Source organism: Salmo trutta, chromosome 28, assembly GCF_901001165.1.
Source record: "Salmo trutta chromosome 28, fSalTru1.1, whole genome shotgun sequence".
NCBI lineage: Eukaryota > Metazoa > Chordata > Actinopteri > Salmoniformes > Salmonidae > Salmo > Salmo trutta.
In genome coordinates, this window is record NC_042984.1 from 21,382,250 (window position 1) to 21,396,523 (window position 14,274).

The window sequence follows — 14,274 nt, forward strand, 5'->3', positions numbered from 1 at the left end:
GGCCCTGTTGTTTCCTCATATCCAATCGATAATGCCTTGCATTATGCCTGTGAAGTAAACACTTTAATTTGCACAACTTGCCATGGGCTCAACCATTGGCTTAACTTACCCCATGGCTATTGGACCAATTTATCCCAAAGCAAACATTTTGACTATATTAGCCCACACAGCTACAAGGATGCATTTTCATGCTAGGTTTAGAACTTCATACTGAAGCTTAAAGCTTATTAAAATGATCTACTTTGGTTTAGATACAAGCATCATGAACCCTCTAACACAATACATTCATTTGACTTGGCGAAAATCTATTTTTTGGACCTAACTTTCTTACCACTTTTTTCACGTGATTTCTTCCTTCACAGACTCCATGAAATGATGACATCTTCCTAAATATTTGGTCAAATTATACATTTTTTGTATGGTTTCCTAGAAATAAGGGTGGCTCAACTTACCCCTTTGGCTCACCTTACCCCACTCTTCCCCAACAGCCTTTTGTAGCATTTAAAAACATAAAATACATACACATACTCCCAAAACAATCAACACCACACCTGACTCTAATCTTTGTCCACCTACCAAATTATGGCATAAAATATAGAATATACAACCTACAATGGCTCACAAAACATTCTCAATATCACATATAGTAGTTACAGGTAACACTAAAGCAGGCAAAGACACACACTTCCACCAGCCCTGTCCTCTAACATCCCTATATTGTAAATGACAGAAAGGGGTTGACCAGATGAAGTCCTACTGATCTATAGAGTGCTGCTGTACCTGGTAGAGCTCCCCTGGGAGGACACACGTCTGAACACATCCCTGTCCAGAGCTCATCATCCCTAGCATGTAGCCCTTCTTCCTCAAGATCCACACACTGACATCCAGCACAAAGCGAGCACCTCTGACCAACAGCTTGTCCATACTGCACACTAGCTAACACCCACCCGGGCTTTGGCTTGGCCGTCCCTGCCCTGCAACGCCTGATACCAAACCCAAGTCTGGCTGGGTTGGTTTGTGTAACAACATCATTGATATGTGCTGCTAACCCATTGAGCTAAGGCACGTCTGGGTCAGATCCTAGACTACAGACTTTTCTTTCAGAGCACTGCTTCTGCTAAGCCTGAGGGAACATGGGTCAGCCTGGAGACGTGGTGCAGGTGACTCCTATTGTAGCCAAATCATTTATGCTCTAGGAAACATAGGGCATGAGGAAACCGAGGTGTTGAATACCAGACAGTAATATGGCCTCTGTCTCAGACAAGTCTGATAATAATAATACATTTTGTAGAGCGCTTTTCATTACATAAAATAATCTCAAAGAGCCTAAAAAGCTAAACCAACAACCAACAAATTTAAATTGAGATGGTAGAGATGGAGATTGAATGTCTCTATTTGGCTTTGGATGAAAGGCTAGGAGTTGAAGCAGTTCGGATAGGAAAGTCATAATTAACAAATCACCCTCTGTTAATTATGCTAATTAACAATCATTCAATTAAGGGGTCTGATTTAAAGGCCCTGTAACACTGACAATGTGATCGATTAAAAAATATATAATCTAATGTTAAATATGCACATTCAATGGATCCAATTAATTTTGCATGACTGCATGTCACTCACAGTGAACAGAGACCTACAGCACTTGGCACAGTGCACTGACATTGTTATGCCAGTATTATAGCAGCAGGATGTCTAGTGTATTTGTGATGACAATGCCATCATGGTTTACTGTGTTCAGATTGCAGAACCAGCTGCCAGGAGCAGGACAGTTGTTGCTATTACATTTTCAGCATTAGATGGGTCATGGTGATTTGTCACTACAGTGAGTATTCTATGTGGGGCAGAAAATGTCAAGAAAATGTTTCTTACTTAAGGCCCTCATGTGCATGAACATGTGAGGATTCATTTCCAATGTGTACTTAGAGTATCAGCCAATGTAATTGAATGAGGGTTTTGTGATTGGTTTGCCCACATTTAACATTTGGACAATGGGAAATGTCAAATCCTCTCAACATGATCTATTTTTATCACTCTGGACAGAGCTTTCCACAAGCTTTTCCAGATGCACAGATCTAGGAGCTAAACGCTAACTACTATGTCACTTCTAAATTCTATTTCACTTTTCTTTAAGGATGTTTATAGCCAACCCATCCTCATATCAAGCCCCATTGAGATTCAGCCTGTACATACTGTAGCAATAATATTTGCACGTATAACTATACTGCTCAAAAAAATAAAGGGAACACTTAAACAACACATCCTAGATCTGAATGAAAGAAATAATCTTATGAAATACTTTTTTCTTTACATAGTTGAATGTGCTGACAACAAAATCACACAAAAATAATCAATGGAAATCCAATTTATCAACCCATGGAGGTCTGGATTTGGAGTCACACTCAAAATTAAAGTGGAAAACCACACTACAGGCTGATCCAACTTTGATGTAATGTCCTTAAAGCAAGTCAAAATGAGGCTCAGTAGTGTGTGTGTGGCCTCCACGTGCCTGTATGACCTCCCTACAACGCCTGGGCATGCTCCTGATGAGGTGGCGGATGGTCTCCTGAGGGATCTCCTCCCAGACCTGGACTAAAGCATCCGCCAACTCCTGGACAGTCTGTGGTGCAACGTGGCGTTGGTGGATGGAGCGAGACATGATGTCTCAGATGTGCTCAATTGGATTCAGGTCTGGGGAACGGGCGGGCCAGTCCATAGCATCAATGCCTTCCTCTTGCAGGAACTGCTGACACACTCCAGCCACATGAGGTCTAGCATTGTCTTGCATTAGGAGGAACCCAGGGCCAACCGCACCAGCATATGGTCTCACAAGGGGTCTGAGGATCTCATCTCGGCAGTCAGGCTACCTCTGGCGAGCTCATGGAGGGCTGTGCGGCCCCCCAAAGAAATGCCACCCCACACCATGACTGACCCACCGCCAAACCGGTCATGCTGGAGGATGTTGCAGGCAGCTGAACGTTCTCCACGGCGTCTCCAGACTCTGTCATGTCTGTCACATGTGCTCAGTGTGAACATGCTTCATCTGTGAAGAGCACAGGGCGCCAGTGGCGAATTTGCCAATCTTGGTGTTCCTGGCAAATGCCAAACGTCCTGCACGGTGTTGGGCTGTAAGCACAACCCCCACCTGTGGACGTCGGGCCCTCATACCACCCTCATGGAGTCTGTTTCTGACCATTTGAGCAGACACATGCACATTTGTGGCCTGCTGGAGGTCATTTCGCAGGGCTCTGGCAGTGCTCCTCCTGCTCCTCCTTGCACAAAGGTAGAGGTAGTGGTCCTGCTGCTGGGTTGTTGCCCTCCTACGGCCTCCTCCACCTCTCCTGATGTACTGGCCTGTCTCCTGGTAACGCCTCCATGCTCTGGACACTACGCAGACAGACACAGCAAACCTTCTTGCCACAGCTCGCATTGATGTGCCATCCTGGATGAGCTGCACTACCTGAGCCTCTTGTGTGTGTTGTAGACTCCGTCTCATGCTACCACTAGAGTGAAAGCACCGCCAGCATTCAAAAGTGACCAAAACATCAGCCAGGAAGCATAGGAACTGAGAAGTGGTCTGTGGTCCCCACCTGCAGAACCACTCCTTTATTGGGGGTGTCTTGCTAATTGCCTATAATTTCCACCTGTGTCTATTCCATTTGCACAACAGCATGTGAAATTTATTGTCAATCAGTGTTGCTTCCTAAGTGGACAGTTTGATTTCATAGAAGTGTGATTGACTTGGAGTTACATTGTGTTGTTTAAGTGTTCCCTTTATTTTTTTTGAGCAGTGTATATAAAGTCCATTTATACTAATGCATGAGATGATAATGATATTGATTGACTGGAATACTGATTCCAGTTCTCCAGTGTTGTGTTTATCCAAGACCACTGACACTGCTTAGTCAACCAAACACATTCCATTCAACAGCTTTCAATAAAACACCACTTGCCTTCAGGGCCGAGACATGCAATTAATCCCACATGGCAGAGATGTAGCGGGACAATATGAAAGAAATGTAAAGGCTTTCTGTGTGTCTCTGGAGCCTGACTGCTATCTGAGAAGTGGGCCACAGGCAATGGGCATGGGACTATAAGGAATAGGGCCTAGGGGCCTGGGTGATATGGAGAGTTTGTCATGGATGGCCTGTTACGGATTGGCGCTGGCCCTCTGCACTAATACCAACTGTGTTAAGTGGATTTAAACATTACCCTCTTATAATGCTTGACTTGCATATATGTCATCATAAATGTCTTACTTCACATAACGTTATCAACAATGGCACTTTCACATGGCAGTTTGTAATGATTATAGACTATGTGACAATGATAATGAGATTTAATGACAGGCTAAGTATTCAGGCATATTGTTGCATGAACCAGAATCTGGGCAAAAGTGACAATGAATGTGACGAGATCTCCTCTCTGCCCAGGAAGCTTCCATTCATCTTGCCATTAGACAGCTCTGCAAGCGTTATAATGTTAAAATAAGTTATTTACACACCAAATATGCCTGCCCTGCCTGCAACTATCATCATTTACTGCCGTCACGCCCGGCATGTACTTCCAAGAAAGGTCTAAATAAAAATGGTCAAGCAACCCCCCAAAAAAGGTATGGATTGTTTTTGACCGGAAGAGGTGCATCTTCCGGTCAAAAACAATACATTCATGTTTTTCCGGTTGCTTGTACATTTTATTTAGACCTGTTTAAAAAGTACATACCAGGTGTGACAGCAGTAAATCACATGAAACGGTTGATTTTGTCATCCTGGCCTGGCTGCACCCCATCTTATCTCGGTTTCCTGGCTTCATGCATTATTGATGAAACCTGGTCTCGCACGCCAGCCCATTTCTGCTCTTTAAACTTACATACATGTCCTCTGCACATGGTTTAGACATGTACTGTGATGCAGGGCTAAATGATCTCTTGATTCCTTTATACACATTTCTATGATCAGGTTGACATTTCCTGGAGTCATACTGCAAAGCAATGTATAAGACTTAGTCTATGTTTTTGTGGTAATTAGCCTTGATGTGTCAAGGGTGGATTTGACAACTTTAGTTCAGTAAAAACTCATTAGGAACTGAACTAGTTAACATCAGGGTTCCCGCTCCAAAAGAAAACCAAACACTCTTAAGCAGCTAAAACTATGTCTTCCTGTGATTTCAGGTGTCTGTAAACAGCCTACTAAACAGGATACCCAGCTCCAATTCTATCAAGCCAGGGTGACCTCAATGTAATCAAGTAGTTTTCCATTCAGTCACAACACTCTTTTCAGCTAGGGCACCACAAAACCTCTCCAGTGTTGTGACACAAGACCACTTGTTGGTTGCTTGCGAAGGCAATTACCCTAAGCAACTTGTAACTTGCATCTTTGACTTCTGCTGATGACTGGTCATGACCTCCAGCACCATAGCTAACCTCTAGGTAAGGCTACACAGAGCAGCAGTATTTGAGGGGAGGGTGGGACACTTGTTCCCCCAGGCTTAGCGCCTTCTGGGATCCTGAGGCAGTGAGCTGATAGGAGTGGTGTTTGTAATTCTACCATATCTGATTTCTCCTTTGGCCAAATTTTGTCATTGTTAAATATAATGATCATGGGCTTCAGCTAGCTGGAAACGGAATATTTTTTTTATGGAATATCTACATAGGCGTTCAGAGGCCCATTATCAGCAACCATCACTCCTGTGTTCCAACGGCACATTGTGTTAGCTAATCCAAGTTAGTAATTTTAAAAGGCTAATTGATCATTAGAAAACCCTTTTGCAATTATGTTAGCACAGCTGAACATTTTGTGCTGATTAAAGAAGCAATAAAACTGCCCTTCTTTAGTCTAGTTGAGTATCTGGAGCATCAGCACTTGTGGGTTCGATTACAGGCTCAAAATGGCTAGAAACAAAGCACTTTCTTCTGAAACTCGTCAGTCTATTCTTGTTCTGTGAAATGAAGGCTATTCCATGCGAGAAATTGCCAAGAAACTGAAGATCTCGCACAACGCTGTGTACTACTCCTATTTTTAATCATTTGTTTTATTTCACCTTTATTTAACCAGGTAGGCCAGTTGAGAACAAGTTCTCATTTACAACTGAGACCTGGCCAAGATAAAGCAAAGCAGTGTGACACAAACAACAACACAGAGTTACACTTGGAATAAACAAATGTACAGTCAAGAACACAATAGGGAAATAAAATATATATACAGTGTGTGCAAATGAGGTAAGATAAGGGAGGTAAGGCAAAAAAAGGGCGTAGTGGCGAAGTAATTACAATTTAGCAATTAAACACTGGAGTGATAGATGTGCAGCTCAGTTGGTAGAGCATGGTGTTTGCAACACCAGGGTTGTGGGTTCGATTCCCACGGGGGGCCAGCACAGAACAGAAAAATGTATGATATGTATGAAATTGTATGAAATGTATGCATTCACTACTGTAAGTCGCTCTAGATAAGAGCGTCTGCTAAATGACTAAAATGTAAAATGTAAATGCAGAAGATGAATGTGCAAGTAGAGATACTGGGGTGCAAAGGAGCAAAAAATAAATAACAATATGGGGATGAGGTAGTTGGATGGGCTATTTACAGATGGGCTATGTACAGATGCAGTGGTCTGTGAGCTGCTCTGACAGCTGATGCTTAAAGTTAGTGAGGGAGATATGAGTCTCCAGCTTCAGTGATTTTTGCAGTTCGTTCCAGTCATTGGCAGCAGAGAACTGGAAGGAAAAGAGGCCAAAGGAGAAATCAGCTTTGGGGGTGACCAGTGAAATAGACCTGCGGGAGCATGTGCTATGGGAGGGTGCTACTATGGTGACCAGTGAGCTGAGTTAAGGCAGCACTTTACTTAGCAAAGACTTATAGATGACCTGGAGCAAGTGGGTTTGGCGACGAATATGAAGCGAGGGCCAGCCAACAAGAGCATACAGGTCGCAGTGGTGGGTAGTATATGGGGCTTTGGTGACATAACGGATAGCACTGTGATAGACTGCCTCCAATTTGCTGAGTAGAGTGTTGGAGGCTATTTTATAAATGACATCGCCGATGTCAAGGATCGGTAGGATGGTCAGTTTTACGAGGGTATGTTTGGCAGCATGAGTGAAGGATGCTTTGTTGCGAAATAGGAAGCCGATTCTAGATTTGATTTTGGATTGGAGATTCTTAATGTGAGTCTGGAAGAAGAGTTTACATTCTAACCAGACACCTAGGTATTTGTAATTGTCCACAAATTCTAAGTCAGAACCGTCCAGAGTAGTGATGCTGGACGGGCGGGCAAGTGCGGGCAGCGATCGGTTGAAGAGCATGCATTTAGTTTTACTTGCATTTAAGAGCAGTTGGAGGCCACGGAAGGAGAGTTGTATGGCATTGAAGCTCGTCTGGAGGGTAGTTAACACAGTGTCCAAAGAAGGGCCATAAGTATACAGAATGGTGTCGTCTGCGTAGAGGTGGATCAGAGAATCACCAGCAGCAAGAGCGACATCATTGATATATACAGAGAAAAGAGTCAGCCTGAGAATTGAACCCTGTGGTACCCCCATAGAGACTGCCAGAGGTCCGGACAACAGGCCCTCCGATTTGACACACTGACTCTGTCTGAGAAGTAGTTGGTGAACCAGGCGAGGCAGTCATTTGAGAAACCAAGGCTGTTGAGTCTTCCTATAAGAATGTGGTGATTGACAGAGTCGAAAGCCTTGGCCAGGTCAATGAATACGGCTGCACAGTATTGTCTTTTATCGATGGCGGTTATTATATCGTTTAGGACCTTGAGCGTGGCTGAGGTGCACCCATGACCAGCTCGGAAACTAGATTGCATAGCAGAGAAGGTACGGTGGGATTCGAAATGGTCGGTGATCTGTTTGTTAACTTGGCTTTCGAAGACCTTAGAAAGGCAGGGTAGAATAGATATAGGTCTGTAACAGTTTGGGTCTAGAGTGTCTCCCCCTTTAAAGAGGGGGATGACCGCGGCAGCTTTCTAATCTTTGGGGATCTCAGACGATACGAAAGAGAAGTTGAACAGGTTAGTAATAGGGGTTGCAACAATTTTGGCGGATAATTTTAGAACGAGAGGGTCCAGGTTGTCTAGCCCAGCCCAACATTAGAGTGTCTAGTTTGAGAAACAGACACCTCACAAGTCCTCAACTGGCAGCTTCATTAAATACTACCCGCAAAACACCAGTCTTAACGTCAACAGTGAAGAGGCGACTCTGGGATGCTGGCCTTCTAGGCAGAGTTCCTTAGTCTAGTGTCTGTGTTCTTTTGCACATCTTAATCTTTTATTTTTATTGGCCGGTCTGAGATATGGCTTTTTCTTTGCAACTCTGCCTAGAAGGCCAGCATCCCTGAGTCGCCTCTTCACTGTTGACGTTGAGACAGGTGTTTTGCAAGTACTGCAATCAAAGAGCACTCAGCACTGCACACTAACCATGCTGTCTACGCTGTCTAATCATGACAGCTGTAGTAGCAGTATTTTCAGAAGTAGTGGAAGTATTAGCACATAAGTAGTGGTTAAGGTAGCACTAGAGGTAGTAGGCTTGTAGGAGTAGAAGTAAAGTAGTAGCAGCAGTAGTAGCAGTAGTAGTAGTAGTAGTGGTAGTAGCAGTAGTAGCAGTAGTAGTAGTAGTAATAGTAGTGGTAGTAGCAGTAGTAGCAGCAGTAGTAGCAGTAGTAGTAGTAGTAGCGGTAGTAGCAGTAGGAGTGGTAGTAGTAGTAGAAGTAATAGTATTGGTATTAGTAGTAGTAGTGGTAGTGGTAGTAGTAGTTGTAGTATAAACAGTAGTAGTAGTAGTAATAATAGTAGCAGTAGTAGCAGCAGTAGTAGTAGTAGGAGTAGGAGTGGTAGGAGTAGGAGTGGTAGGAGTAGTTGTAGTATAAGTAGTAGTAGTAGTAGTAGTAGTAGTAGTAGTAGTAGTAGTGACAGTAGTAGCAGCAGTAGTAGCAGTAGTAGGAGTGGGAGTGGTATTAGTAGTAGTAGTGGTAGTGGTAGTAGTAGTTGTAGTATAAGTAGTAGTAGTAGTAGTAGTAGTAGTTGTAGTACTAGTTGGAATTGTTGGAGTAATAGTAGTAGTGTAGTATTAGTAGTAGTAGTAATAGTAGTAGTAGTAGTGGTAGTAGCAGTAGTAGTAGTAATAATAGTAGCAGTAGTAGCAGCAGTAGTAGTAGTAGGAGTAGGAGTGGTAGGAGTAGGAGTGGTAGGAGTAGTTGTAGTAGTAGTAGTAGTAGTAGTAGTAGTAGTAGTAGTAGTAGTAGTGGTAGTAGTAGTAGTAGTGACAGTAGTAGCAGCAGTAGTAGCAGTAGTAGGAGTGGGAGTGGTATTAGTTGTAGTAGTGGTAGTGGTAGTAGTAGTTTTAGTATAAGTACTAGTAGTAGTAGTAGTAGTAGTAGTTGTAGTACTAGTTGGAATTGTTGGAGTAATAGTAGTAGTGTAGTATTAGTAGTAGTAGTAATAGTAGTAGTAGTAGTGGTAGTAGCAGTAGTAGCAGCAGTAGTAGTGGTAGTAGTAGTAGTAATAGTAGTAGTGGTATTAGTAGTAGTTGTAGTACTAGTTGGAATTGTTGGAGTAATAGTAGTAGTGCTGTATTAGTAGTAGTAGCAGCAGTAGTAGTGGTAGTAGTAGTAGTATTAGTAGTAGTAGTGGTAGTGATAGTAGTAGTTGTAGTATAAGTAGTAGTAGTAGTAGTAGTAGTTGTAGTACTAGTTGGAATTGTTGGAGTAATAGTAGTAGTGTAGTATTAGTAGTAGTAGTAGTAGTAGTAGTAGTAGTGGTAGTAGCAGTAGTAGCAGCAGTAGTAGTGGTAGTAGTAGTAGTAATAGTAGTAGTGGTATTAGTAGTAGTTGTAGTACTAGTTGGAATTGTTGGAGTAATAGTAGTAGTGCTGTATTAGTAGTAGTAGCAGCAGTAGTAGTGGTAGTAGTAGTAGTAATAGTAGTAGTAGTATTAGTAATAGTAGTGGTGGTGGTAGTAGTAGTTGTAGTATATGCAGTTGTAGTATTAGTTGTAGTAATAGTAGTAGTGTAGTATTAGTAGTGTAGTATTAGTAGTACAGTATTAGTAGTAACTGTTGCTATCCCTTCACTACAGCTGCTATGCGACTAGAATGAAAAGCTGTTTCTCTATAGGGTGTCAGAAGCAGGTGCTGTAGTGAGGGGTTTGCATGCCTACTGAAAGGGACTGCAGAGTTGTATTATCTGGAGCTGCAGTGACTTTCTGCAGAGCCCTGGGGAAGGAGCGAGGCACTCAGTCACTGAGGAGCAGAGTAGAAATTGGGATATTAATGATGTTGCAACGCTTGATGTAGGTAACAGAACTACGAATCACAAAGCTTTTATAGATGCTATCATCAAAAGATAACATTGGCTGTCAAAATTAGCATTTACTATCATCAGTTATTATATGTACTAGCAAGAGCCGATAATCTGGAGTATGTAGAGTTATGGAGTTGAACAGGTGTGTGATTACCAATGAATGCTTGAGGATGAAGACTGAAGTAACACTTAGGCAGTTTGATAGAATGTGTATACTTCCCTACCTATGGACTTGTAACAGTATTTATGTAACGTAACAATATTTAACTCTTCCAGGATATGAATAAATGCAGGATAACCAGCCTTTCCAAAAAGAATCCTCTCTTTAGACAGTGTGTTTCATGTAAATCCTCAGGAGACGTCAAGGTTCCTGAAAGGAAAACTGCCAACTGAGTGTTGTGGTGTGTTGCTCATCACCAGCATCAAACAGCCTCACAAACCATCTCTCATGTACTGAGGTACAATCACAAGAGGAAAATATGTAGAGACAGTAAACTAGCTGAAGTATATGCCTACATGGTCTATGTTTATTGTTAAAGGTACAATGTATTATTTCAGTTTACTGTATATTCAGTTACCCACTTAAACAACACTTGTTTGTTATGACCCCTGTTGCTTGTTTCAAGGGGCCAGTCATTGCTTTATGTCGTGGGTTTTAAACAATTCCCCCCATCTCCAGTGGTGCTACATCGCATTAGCCACCATACTGTTTTCAACAGGATATCCTGACCAACAACGGCAGGGGCCATCACAACGGGATAAGTATCAGGATAGTGAAGTTCATCCACTTCCATTTCTAAAAAAACAGCCATCAAACTAGCAATTCCTGTTTACCATGCCGGCTGCCTAAAACTACGTCAAAAGCCTTTCTTTTCCTGAATCTCACAGAGAACATGACAAATAGTGACAACTTGTGACAAAGTCAGAGGACAATTCAGTGATGTTTTGCTCTTCTTTCTTTGTTCTGTTCACTGCCAGATCTATACAGTGTAAAAAAAAGTTTTGAGAATTGAGTCTACTTTTTCAAATAGTTTTTAACGAATTCACTACGTAGTCAATCGGTAACATCAGGCCAGAGCTGGCCGAAACAACTGCCATTAAACATTATAATGTCTTAAACTACTGCTTCCACCACTTGCTACTGGCACTGCCACCTGTACAAGGACATTATACTGTGTGCTGCTGTTTGCGTTGGCTGCGACTACACAGGTGACATGTTTCTCATGAAAATGACGGAGTGAGCCTGCTAGCTCCCTTAGAGCAGTCATTGACAACGTACAATGCAAAATAAAGGATGCAAATAACCCACAACTCTTTATGACTATCAACATGTAGCCTAAGTAGGCATACACAGCATGGACATACACAGGTCAGAAAACGGATAGACAGTATACTTTCAGAGTAAATTGATGTTGCTAATTAATCAACTGGACTTCGTTTCTGATGCTAATATATGAATTGTAATCGCTTACTGTATTTACTTACAACAGGCCTAATCCTAAAGATATCCTTTATGTAGATAAATAAAGCTACATAATCATTCCCTTACTGTACCCAACCCAATTTCTGTAAGGAAGCCTTCTTTTTGCACTGTATCCTTCCTCACTGACCAAACCCCGGTCCATATCGGTCCCTAACCGATCCCTTCTATACACTGCTGTTTAGTGCAGAGATTTTAGTTTATTCCATTCACATAAAGAAAAGTATTGTAATGACCCTGGGTTTATAAGCGCGGAAATCGGCTCTGCCGGATGAGCATGCTTTTGCGGCACAGTCGATAGCGCGCCGGACTTCGGGCTTGAAGGTCGAGGGTTCGAGACCTGCTCCCTGCCTGTTCATTACAGTATTTACCAATTGTATACAGTAGGCTAATAACCCATTAAAACGTTGTATGCTAACAGTAACACGTATTTCACAATGAGGTAGAAACAATGACTAGGTTACTGTACATTGGTGGTTATGTTCAGTCAAATGACAAACCTGAGTCCCCGATTACAGAAAAAGCTAAATAAAAGTATATGAATGGGCATGATTCTTTTGTTGAAAGAAAAAACACTGATGCCAATATTGATAATACAATAACAATAATACAATTACAATAATACAATAATACAATTACAATAGGATAGCCAGGCCTACAATGATATGATAAAGCCGGTTAATGAATTGATCACTCGTGTGGGATCCCATTCCGATGCGTGAATGACCTGGTATACTTTGTTCCCTGCACAGTTCAGAGAATACTCTCCCCATGATTGTTTATTGTCACGTTGTAACGGGACAGTCTTACCTTCGTTTTTGGGCGTTTCCTTTTATTTCAGCTGGTTGGTTTCTTGAATCTAACATAGGTCTCCCCCGGCATATAGGAATCGCATTCAATGCATCCCTGTTATGTTTTCAGCAAAAGGAGAGAGCCAGTGAACTGTATCGCAGTCAACTATTAGTAGCCTTCTCTCGTAGGGCTACTCGCGCACGCTTGCTTTCTTCCACGCTCACCACGCCTTCACCCCGCAGTTTTTTATGTGAAAGGAGATTTTAGCGCTCGCTGTCCTCAGCTACGGCGGCTGTACTGAACTGCTATACACAATGGGTCACAATATGCTCATTGCTGGTAATAAAGGTTCATGTTTTAGAATTAGACATGATGCAGACCCATGCGGAATAACATTTTTTTCTACCCGGGTATTATCGCAAACCTATCTACAGGCCTATCAGGGTTTTTAAAATAATAATAATAATAATAATAATTGTTGGCAATTGTGGCCATTGTATAAATGAATGCATGTCCAATATACTGTGTGTTGGCTGTGACATAAACCCCACCCACCCATTGCCTTCAAAAACATCTATTCATCAGCAATTAATAGGATTAAACTAAAGTGACATAAACTGACTTAAATGTAAATGTAAATGTAATAAAGTGCTCTATATTTCAGAAAATCTAAAATGTAAATCTCATGAAAGCAACCTGAAGAAATGTGTGGTTTATAACATGCTGCCAAGAAGAACCAGATCAAATAATCTCAGTGTTGGGAGTGATCAGCCAATGATCATTGTCATCTTTTTGGGTTGCCTATGGTTTGTAACCAAAAACTAAAGATAATATCCAGGAGCCAAGACCAATATTCTACCAGGACATTGGTCCCAAGATCCAGACACAGTGAGTTGAGACCATGACAATTTAAAAACCAAATGAATATGGTCTTGAGTGGTCTCAAGGGACCCTCCATTATATGTTAGCAAAAAAAAAAAAACACATCTTGTCTTATCATCAGGTGAATGATAATGGCAAGTAAAGGGTTTCAACATTTTAAAATTAATAAGTTTACTAGACAGTTTCATTATATATACGCTACCGTTCAAAAGTTTGGGGTCACTTAGAAATGTCCTGGTTTTTGAAAGAAAAGCACATTTTTTGTCTATTACAATGACATCAAATTGATCAGAAATACAGTATAGACATTGTTAATGTTGTAAATGACTATTGTAGTTGGAAACGGCAGATTTTTTATGGAATATCTACATAGGCGTACAGAGGCCCATTATTAGCAACCATCACTCCTGTGTTCCAATGACACGTTGTGTTAGCTAACCCAAGTTTATCATTTTAAAAGTCTAACTGATCCTTAGAAAACCCTTTTGCAATTATGTTAGCACAGCTGAAAATGTTGTCCTGATTAAAAAAGCAATAAAACTGGCCTTCTTTAGACTAGTTGATTATCTGGAGCATCAGCATTTGTGGGTTCGATTACAGGTTCAAAATGGCCAGAAATATAGCACTTTCTTCTGAAACTCGTCAGTCTATTCTTGTTCTGAGAAAAGAAGGCTATTCCATGCGAGAAATTGCCAAGAAACTGAAGATCTCGTACAACGCTGTGTACTACTCCCTTCACAGAACAGCGCAAACTGTCTCTAACCAGAATAGAAAGAGGAGTGGGAGGCCCCGGTGCACAACTGAGCAAGAGGACAGGTACATTAGAGTGTC

At 41.7% G+C, this 14,274-nt stretch overlaps 1 protein-coding gene across 2 annotated transcripts in view; it reads right to left on the bottom strand.

The window, feature by feature from the left end:
- Window positions 1-12,784, bottom strand: part of LOC115165790 (FERM domain-containing protein 4B) — a 28,893-nt gene extending 16,109 nt beyond the window's left edge. Inside the window, exon 1 of one of the 2 annotated variants that reach the window (XM_029719154.1) lies at window positions 12,580-12,784. The gene's annotated coding sequence lies outside the window, so the exon portion shown is untranslated. Of the gene's footprint in view, window positions 1-780; window positions 827-12,579 lie in introns of those variants that run through there. The other variant, XM_029719155.1, reaches the window with a different exon arrangement.
- Between the last annotated feature and the right edge of the window lie 1,490 nt (window positions 12,785-14,274).